General features: G+C 39.2%; 1 pseudogene; it reads left to right on the top strand.

The window, feature by feature from the left end:
• The first annotated feature begins 393 nt into the window (after positions 1 to 393).
• On the top strand, positions 394 to 493 carry LOC119871694 (annotated as a pseudogene).
• The last annotated feature ends 8,885 nt before the right edge of the window (positions 494 to 9,378 follow it).

The raw sequence follows: 9,378 nt of genomic DNA, 5'->3' as shown, positions 1-9,378 counted from the left end.
TTTCAGAATTTTAAAGTTTCCATTTACTTAAAATTCCATGTATTTAAAAATGAAAGACAAAATTTTACATTTTTAGATTTTTAAATATTTTCACAACAGAATTTTAGTTTTTTAGAACACAAAAATTCACAAGTCTTTGGGGGGGGGGGAGACCTAAATTATACTTTAAATAACTAAGTATCAAAAACTCTCTCTCTCTCTCTCTCTCTCTCACTGCCCTCCACAATAACCTTAAGAGAGATGTTTGCACTTGAACATCATTCTTTCAGTCTTTAAAAAATAAAATAGAACTGGCAATAAGAGTCACCTAATAAGGGCTGCTCTTAATGGAATGTAGAACAAGGATGGATTACCATGAACGCTACAAAGACCTGTCAGAAGAGCCAGATTAGGTGCTGGCTTGGACAGCAATGTGCTAAAATTGGAACAAAACAGATTAAGTTGGTCCCTGCGCAAAGATGACGCACAAATTCTTGAACTGTTCCATATACCAAAAAAAAAAAAAAAAAAGACCCAGATTAGGATAAACAATGAGCTAGTATATCACATGCATGTAAGTGTTTAGTACCTTTTTTACACAGTGAGAAGCATCTGTCATCTGGCACCATTTGTGGTACCAACACATGGTCTTAACAATTTTGTGCTCCTAGGTGACAGAGCACTTGGGGTTCACATTGGAGGTAGGTGGTTGTGAAATCTCTGCCTGAACCTAAGAACTTGTAAAACTTACTTTTCAACACCCAAGTTCACATTTTAAATGAAAATTGACTACCCCAGAGAAGTACTCTAGGGAAGATGACTGTTCTCTGTCAGTTCAGGGTACTGATTTTAATGAGTGCATGTAGATATTTCTCTCTGGGAGGCCTCAACAAGGCATTCATTTTATAGCACCTAATAACAGCTTATAATTCATTATATCCATTTTACATTCAACATGAAGATCACAAGCTTCTATAGCTGTGATGCTAGATTTTTCATTTTAACTCAATTATCTTTGTTTTTAAACTTTAAGGGGTTATTGTAAATTCATCCTAGCATCTTAGCAAATTCAGTTTATTAATTCTTTGGGCCAACTTGAATTTAGGGTCTCTAAAGTACTTTATGGACAGAAAATTAATCAGATACAATTCTTGCTTAGGCTTGGGGGTGGGAGAACACAGGATTAGAATTTTATGATGGTACTTATGTTGTAACTTATGCTATAAAGTGACATGAGAACAGAGAGAGGTAAATCACCAAATTCAAACAGACACTGGAGAAAGAACTGTGGAGTGGGGCTTCCAAACAGTAAGCATTGAAAATCTATCTGAATAATTCAGGATGCCTCCAATTGTAGGGTACAGGGAGTCCACAGGCAGGCGACCATTGGAGGCTGCAGGGCCTCTGGGATGTGAAGCAGGGAAGAGAGTTTGGAATGAGAATCTTGAAGAGCCCTGAATAATGTCCTAAGGGGCTGCACAAGAGAAGTATTTTTTTTTTCTTTAGATTTTATTTATTTATCTGAGACCGAAAGAGAGGAAGATAGAGAAAGCGTGAGTTGGGAGAAGGGGCAGACTTCTTGTGGAGCAGGAAGCAGGCAATAGGGGGAGATCCTCCACCCTGGGGTCATGACCTGAGTCTAAGGCACATGCTTAACTGACCGAGCCACCCAAGTGCCCCAGAACTATTTTAGAACTATTCTCCAGGAGTTGTGAAAAAACAATGAAAGAAGAGAGGATGGAAAGGCATGTGCTACAAAAAGTAGCATATTTATATTTCAGAGAATTCCATTTAGAAAAAAAGGAAAAGATCAGTTGGCACTGCATATAAGCTTTTTTTTTCTTTTTTTTTTTTTTGATATAAATATTGCAGGATACCCGGGTGGCTAGTGGTTGAGCATCTGCCTTTGGCTCAGGCCATGGTCCTGAGGTCCTGGGATAGAGTTCTGCATCGTGCTTCTCACAGGGAGCCTGCTTCTCTCTCTGCCTATGTTTCTGCTTCTCTGTGTGTGTCTCTCATGAATAAATAAAATCTTTAAAAAAAAAAAAAAAAAGAAATATTGCTGTGGACTGAATTATGTCTCCCTCCACCCTAAATTCCTATATTGAAGGCCCACCCCTCAATGTGATTGTATTTGGAGATAAGGCATTTGGGAGGTAATTTGGTTTATTTATTTATTTTTTAAAGATTTTATTTATTTATTTATTTGACAGAGAGAGAGAATGCAAGCAGGGGAGCAGCAGAAGGAGAGGGAAAAGCAGGCTGTCCACTGAGCAAGGAAGCCCAACTAGGGCCTGGATAGGACCTTGGGATCATGACCTGAGTCTAAGGTAGCTGCTTAACTGGCTGAGTCACCCAGGCACCCCAATAATTTGGTTATCTCATAAATGAGATCATGAGGGTGAAGGCCTCACTATGGGATAAGTACTCTTATTAGGAGAGAAACTAGAGAGCTGGGTCACTCTCTCTCCACCTTGTGAGGACACAGTAGGAAGGTACCATCTATAAGCCAAGAAGCCTCACCACAACCCATCATGCCCGCACCTTAATCTTAGACTTCTAGCCTCCAGATCTGTGAGGAAATAAATTTCTGTTGTGTAAGCCATCCAGTTTATGCTATTTTGTTATGACAGCCCAAGCTGACTATGAAGTATTTTTTCAGCTAAAAAAGTTAAGAAACATTTGCTTGTAGGGATCCCTGGGTGGCTCAGCAGTTTAGCACCTGCCTTTGGCCCAGGGCATGATCCTGGAGTCCCGGGATCAAGTCCCACATCGGGCTCCCGGCATGGAGCCTGCTACTCCCTCCTCCTGTGTCTCTGCCTCTCTCTCTCTCTCTCTCTCTCTCTCTCGCTCTCTCTCTCATAAATAAATAAATAAATAAATAAATAAATAAATAAATAAATCTTTAAAAAAAGAAAAGAAAGAAACCTTTGCTTGTAAATACATAAAATAGCCTGGAGGAAGATGGAACAAATAGCAATGTGCCTGGAGGAGGAGTACCTGGGGCACAGAGTTAGAAAAGGAGACTTTCATATCTTTTGAAGTTTGAACCATGTGAGTATATTACCTAGCCCAAAAATGGATGGATGCATGGATGGATGGATGGATGGATGGATGGATGGATGAAAGAGGCCAAGGCCTCTTTTTGCTACTGGATAAAATTCATAGAAATTGCTGAAAATTTTACTCAAAAGGAGAGTACTGATCTCCCTTTGCATAATTCAGAAAGTAAAGTGGTTGAAAGAAAGCAAGACATGAAGTTTTAAGATCTTTCAATTACACCTGAAAACATGGAACTATTATGGCTGTTCCTGAGTTAGGCATTTTTTCAAATTATGAAGGTGTTTTTTTGTAAAATGTTCAAACAATTTTATAATAAAAATTTGTCATATATACCTTCCATGCCCCCACCCTCATTCTTCCAACAAAAGAGACAGAAAGAGAAATCATGGTTAAGCTTTTGGCATCCATACTTTAAATGCACATGTGTCAACTTATCTTAATCTTTATTGGAAACTCAGGAACTGGGGATAGGGTATAGAGGAGAAATTCATTCATCAACCAATGAGGATCAAAGACAACAGGTGAACAGGTATGTGTCTCCCAATGTAGGTGGGGAGCAGATGCTTACAGTGTAATAGGTAAAGGCTGTAGATGCTTATGGTGTAATAAGTAAAGACTGCTCTGTGCAGAGCATGGTGGTTACTAGGAGTAGTCGTGAGTGTAGTGGAGGGCAGAGGGGTCAGGCAAGGCTTTGTGGCAGAGGTAGGTTCTAAACTAAGTCTTGAGGAATAAAGAGTTTTCCAAGCAGACACATGCATGAGGAGAGATTTCTGGTCCACTGAGAAGAAATAATAAGTCATGTTTGATGGATAAAATTAATTCAGTATTCTTGGAACATAAATGGGTTTTGTGGGCTAGAGAAAGCATCAGAGAAATGATACTGTGGAGTTAAGCAATATCCATAGGACCTTTTAGATCCCACTAAAGGATTTGGATGAAGGATGGAATGTGTAAAAAAAAAAAAAAAATGTGAGTGAGAGGGTGACATAGTCAGATGTGGGATTAGGAGTGAAAAGTCACTGCATAGGAGATCTGAGGAGGGACAATGAGGTAGCATCCAAGCCAGTAGACCAGCAGAGGGCTCTGCAACTATCCCAACAGGGGCTGAACTAGGGGAATGGTAGTCAGTTTGAAGAGGAGTAAATGATGATAAAATATTTTGAGGAACTCGAACTGTAAGCCCAGGATTGGATGTATTGACTAAGGGAGAAAGGGTCATCAGAGATGACTAGGATATATGTTTGACAATGGGCTGGTGCCACTACAGTTCTGGAGAGAGGCTAAGAGGCACTATGGCAGGGCAGGGGGTGGTGCTGGTTTGAGAATGTTGATTGTGAGCTACCAATATAACATCCATGTGGCCACAGATGGCCAAAGACAGATGTAGGTTCTATAAAACTTGAAGGATATGTCATTTGGGGCCCTTTTAAAGAAAAAAAGGGACGCCTGGGTGGCTCAGCTGTTGAGCATCTGCCTTTGGTTCAGGGCATGACCCTGGGGGCCTGGGATCGAGTCCCACATCACTCTTCCTGCATGAAGCCTGCTTCTTCCTCCGCCTATGTCTCTCCCTCTCTCTCTCTCTCTCTGTCTCGCATGAATAAATAATTTTAAAAAAACACTTTAAAATAATAATAACAAATAATAAATAAAATAAAAAAATAATAAAAGAGACCTCCAGGGACGCCTGGATGGCTCAGCAGTTGAGCATGTGCCTTCAGCTCAGGGCATGATCCCAATGTCCCAGGATTGAGTCTCTGCCTCTCTCTCTGTGTCTCTCATGAATAAATAAATAAAATCATAAAGAAAGAAAGAAAGAAAGAAAGAAAGAAAGAAAGAAAGAAAGAAAGAAAGAAAAGAAAGAAAGAAAGAGAATGCTAGATTAAGTGTGATAGGGAATATAGTTCGAGAATAAGAAATCATAAAATTACAAATTTTTTTTTAAAGATTTTATTTATTTATTCATGAGAGACAGACAGAGGGAGAGAGAGAGACAGAGAGAGGCAGAGACACAGGCAGAGGGAGAAGCAGGCTCCATGCAGGGAGCCCGACATGGGACTCGATCCTGGGACTCCATGATTAAGCCCTGGGCCGAAGGCGGTGCTAAACCACTGAGCCACCCAGGCTGCCCAAATTACAAAATTTTTAAAGTTGAAAAGTACCATAAAATCACAAAATTCATAGAAAATTATATTTTTATTAATTGCCTGGTTGCCTGACATATCCTTACAATGTATCCTATATTTTGGGGAGGCAATAATTTTTGGAATCCACATTTTTTAAAGATTTTTATTTATTTATTCATGAGAGACACAGAGAGAGACAGAGACATAGGCAGAAGGAGAAGCAGGCTCCATGCAGGGAGCCTGATGTGGGATTCAATCCCGGGACTCCCAGATTACACCCTGAGCAGAGGCAGATGCTCAACCACTGAGCCACCCAGGCATCCCTGGAATCCACATTTTAAATTCTTATTGGTTCTTTCAGCTGGCAAATTCTTTATCTTTGTCTCTATATGAATCACAATTTTGTAATATTTACTATGAAGAGAAAAAAAGATAATTCAGTCATTCCTTTAACATGGTTAATCTGAATTGGCTTGTTATGATTATTTCAAAAAAGTTTTTATGACTTCCTACTTCATTATTGATAACATCATGGTTAGATTTTTAGAATTTCCATCAAATTTGAGAAAACATTTAATCAAGTTTTTTCATATATGAGCTGTTTGTACAACTGCTCTAAGCTTATGCTCTACACAGTATTATGCTAAATTCTAATTTGTATGATCCTAAATTCCAGATTCTAAAAATTCTGTGATGCATTTATAATTGTTCATGCTGTGTTAATAAGCATATTCCTGACACAGGAGTTCAGTTCGGAGGAGGTAATGATATAATTTTACACATCTGCTAATTGGAAGAATTTCCCACAGGTTAGCTTCTTCTCTGTTATCCACTACCTACTTACTTCCAGGTCAGATAAGATCACTGACCCTATACCTTCTTTTCCACATACTGAGAGAATTCAGAGAATGGGTAGAAAGAGTATTTCCAGGAGCTGTTGCTATATTAGGACTGCTGGTAATGACTTGGAAGTGCTGGGGATGAATAACTAGATACCACTAATCCTCAACTAAATGTGTCCTCAGCTCAACTTCCCCTGAGCTGAATCCCCACAATGCTCTGGTTCCACCACTGTCGCTGGGCAGGTGGGGAAATGTGACTGGTGAGGAGTTGAACTGGAAAGAAATAACAGTCTTAAAGACCTGTGGCTAAACGACCTTGTTTTAGGCATTTTTCAAAAACAGGTGATTATATGAACACCCCTCTTCAGAGCCTGGGAAGGGGTCTGTGCTAAGGCAGGATCCTGATATTTAAGCCTCATTAGATTCACAGTGAGTCTGATAAACCGCAAATTTAAACATAATTGGAGCCAGAAGGAGTGATAGGGACTGTTGAGATGATCACGGGTATTGTTTTAGTTGAATCTCTGAGGTGTTTTTGATAATTTTTTTAATGGATTCCTTAAATTTTATCACATTCTGCTGATGCTTAAGATAGGCCCTTCTGCCAGAACTGAAAATTTACAGCAAGAAGTAATTCTTTAAGACTTTTATATTTGTAAAGTTGCCTCAGGGAACCAGGGCAATGGATTATGGCTGGATCTTTAGTAAGTTAAGGAATGAATATACAAGTTCATTTTCTAATGATGTTAAAGAAACAAAATTTAAAAAAAAAATTTCGTCTATTTATTCATGAGAGATACAGATAGAGAGGCAGAGACATAGGCAGAGGGAGAAACAGACTCACTGCAGAGAGCCAGAGGTGGGACTGGATCCCAAGACTCCAGGATAACGCCCTCAGCCTCATTCGACCACTGAACCACCCAGACATCCCAACGAAGTTCTAATTTAACTCCATAAACCATCATCTAGATGATACAGGCCTGAGGTTTCACATGGAATATTCTGCTTCATTTTAAATGCTATAATTGACAGATTCCAAAGGACATGCTCCTACTGTTAAAATGATACAGATGAAACATAATTTACTCTTTTTTCAAAAATGAGATAGGCACTTTCAGGTACAACAGGAAATTAAACTCTTTCAGCTCCATTCACCAAATACCTGGCATTATTTGGGGGCTACTAAAGATACAAAGATGAATTAGCCTGTCTGTCCTCCTTGAGCTTGAGAGGAGAGGCCAAGATAAGAAAAACTCATCAAATGACTCTACTTCCTTTAGGCTAACTAGTTAAATATCTTCCCAGCTGATACTTAGAACCAAGTCCTGAAGGAATACAAAGTGAAATGATGTCACAGCCAGATAAGACAAAAAGGCAAAGATACCTGCTGTTTCAACAACATTTGGTAACTATATGGAGCCTTTATAATGTCCCAAGTGCTGGTTTAAATAATGGGCATACACAAACAGGAATCGGGCCCAAACCTGCCCTTCAAAGCTTCAGTGCCAAATGGGGAAACATGTAAAAGAAAAAAATTCAGAGAGGGAAGTAGATTGTTTTATTCAACAAGACAAAAACAAAACTTTCTTCTACTCCAGCGATCATATTGGAGTCTTTCCACAGCCAATCCCAAACCACAAACTCAAGATGTGAGGCAGGACCCTCAACTCTCTGGTCAACTAATCTTCGACAAAGCAGAAAAGAATATTCAATGGAAAAAAGACAGTCTCTTCAACAAGTGGTGTTGGGAAAATTGGAGAGCTGCATGCAGAGGGATAAAACTGGACCATTTCCTCATTCCATATACAAAAATAGACTCAAAATGGATGAGAGACCTAAATGTGAGACAAGAATCCATCGAAATCCTAGAGAAGAATACAGGCAGCAACCTCTGTGACCTCGACCAGAGCAACTTCTTGCTAAGACATGTTTCCAAAGGCAAAGGAAACAAAAGCAAAAATGAACTGTTGGGGCCTCATCAAGATAAAAAACTTTTGCACAGCAAAGGAAACCATTGATAAAAACCAAAAGACAACTAACAGAATGAGAGAAGATATTTGCAAATGTCTTACCAGATAAAGGGCTAGTATCCAAAACCTATAAAGAACTTATCAAACTCAACGTACAAAGAACAAATAATTCAATCAGGAAGTGGGCAGAAGACATGAATAGACATTTCTCCAAAGAAGATATACAAATGGCAAATAGACACATGAAAAAATGCTCAGCATCACTTGGCATTGGGGAAATGCAAATTAAAATCACAGTGAGATGGAATGTCACATTGGTCAGAATTAACAAATCAGAAAATGACAGATATTGGCAAGGATGCAGAGAAAGGGGAACCCTCATACACTGTTGGTGAGAATGCAAGCTGGTGCAGCCACTCTGGAAAACAGTATGGAGCTTCCTCAAGAAATTGAAAATGGAATTGCATTACTAGGTATTTACCCCAAAGATACAAATGTTTAATCCGAAGGGGCATCTGCACTTCACTGTTTATAGCAGCAATGTTCACAATACCCCCAAACTGTGGAAAGAGCCCAGATGTCCATCAGACAGATGAATGGATAAAGATGTGGTATATACATACAGTAGAGAAAGATAATTATCATATAATTTCACCCGTATGTGGAATTTAAGAAACAAAACAAAGGAGCATAGGGGAAGGGAGGGAAAAATAAAACAAGAGGAAATCAGAGAGGTAGACAAACCATAAGAGACTCTTTCTTTCTTTTTTTTTTTTTTTTTTTAAGAGACTCTTAATCATAGGAAACAAACTGAGGGTTGCTGGAGTGGAGAGGAGTAGGGAAGGGGATAACTGGGTGATGGGCATTAAGGAGGCCACATGATGTAATGAGTACTGTGTGTTATATAAGACTGATGAATCACTGAACTCTACCTCTGAAATAATAATACACTATATGTCAATTGAATTTAAATTTTTAAAAATGGTGGCCAAAAAAAAAAAAAATACAAGGCAGGAAGAGAACCATTGAAGCTCTGTTGTCCCAACAAAAAGCCCTCCAGTAATAGCTATACCATCACAGTAGTTAAAAGTTCAGGATCATTGGGGCACTGAGTGGCTCAGTTGGTAAAGCAGCCAGCTCTTGACTTCAGCTCAGGTCATGATCTCAGAATGCTGAGATTGAGCCCCACATCAGGCTCCCTGCTCAATGGCAGTCAGAGCCTATTTGAGATTCTCACTCTCCTCTGGCCCTCCCTTGCTTGTGTGTTCACTCTCTCTCTCTCTCTCTTAAAAAAAAAAAAAAAAAAAAAAAGTTCAGGATTGAGACTATGTGGCCTCAAGTCCTTTCAAATTTTGGTTCTCCCTCTAAATTTATCTGTGGCTTTGAGCTAATCACTTTATT

The sequence above is a fragment of the Canis lupus genome, chromosome 4 (genome assembly GCF_011100685.1).
Source record: "Canis lupus familiaris isolate Mischka breed German Shepherd chromosome 4, alternate assembly UU_Cfam_GSD_1.0, whole genome shotgun sequence".
Lineage (NCBI taxonomy): Eukaryota > Metazoa > Chordata > Mammalia > Carnivora > Canidae > Canis > Canis lupus.
This window is presented reverse-complemented; position numbering and strand designations above follow the sequence as displayed.